The sequence below is a fragment of the Rutidosis leptorrhynchoides genome, chromosome 11, assembly GCF_046630445.1.
Source record: "Rutidosis leptorrhynchoides isolate AG116_Rl617_1_P2 chromosome 11, CSIRO_AGI_Rlap_v1, whole genome shotgun sequence".
NCBI lineage: Eukaryota > Viridiplantae > Streptophyta > Magnoliopsida > Asterales > Asteraceae > Rutidosis > Rutidosis leptorrhynchoides.
Window position 1 is genome coordinate 401,638,594 of NC_092343.1, and position 1,260 is coordinate 401,639,853.

The following is a 1,260-nucleotide window of genomic DNA, read 5'->3' on the forward strand; positions in this document are numbered from 1 at the left end:
TCCGGTTAAATGAACGATTATTCGTACATATGAATATCCCGCCCATCGTGTCCGATCGAGTGTATATGGTTATTTATAGGTACGTCCAATTGTAAATCTTTATATTAAAATTAACAAACTATCATTTAGTTAAACAAATATAAAGCCCATTAATAGCCCATAGTCTAATTTCCACAAGTGTCGTTCTTTTGTCCAAACCCCAATTATGGTACAAAGCCCAATTATCCAATTTTAATATTTTTAGCCCAACATCATGATTACTTCGGATTAAATAAGCATAATAATAACTTAGCTACGAGACATTAAATTAAAAAGGTTGAACATAACTTACAATGATTAAAAAATAGCGTAGCGTTACACGGACAGAATTTCGACTTACACCCTTACAACATTCGCTAACATACCCTTATTATTAGGATTAAAATTAAAATTAAAATTAAATATATATATATATATATATATATATATATATATATATATATATATATATATATATATATATATATATATATATATATATATATATATATATATATATATATAAGTTTACGTATGATGAAAAGGAAAAGATGTGTAAAAAATTCGGCCGAATGCTCGGCCTTTTATAGGCCCTACATTTACTGTTTGACCTCCGCGAGTGCGGAGGATTTTGGTCTTCAAAGCTCCGCGAGTGCGGAGCCCCTAATTCCAGCTAACACAATTTTGGATCTTAGTCTGCCGACGGATTTATAATATAATATAATATATATATTAATTTTAAGAATTAATTATATATTATATTATATTCATGTGCATAGTTGACTTGTAATTTTTAGTCCGTTGCGTCGAGCGTTGAGAGTTGACTCTGGTCCCGGTTCCGGATTTTCGAACGTCCTTGCGTACAATTTAATATCTTGTACTTTGCGTTTTGAATCTTGTACTCTTGTAATTTTGAGACGTTTCTTATCAATAATTGGAACCTCTTTGATTGTACTTTGTACTTTTTAGCTTTTTGGTCGTTTGCGTCTTCAATTCATCGAATCTGTCTTTTGTCTTCACCTTTTATTATTTAAACGAAAATCACTTGTAAATAGAACAATTGCAACTAAAAGCTTGTCTTTCTTGAGGGATAATGCTATGAAATATATGTTCATTTTTAGCATTATCACGCATAAACTGCCATATAAGGCATGTGGTACGGGTATAGTCGCACGTTATGCGCCTATACCATATGATGCGAGTTTCGTATACTTGCATAAGGGTCCGGTACATTCTAGAAGA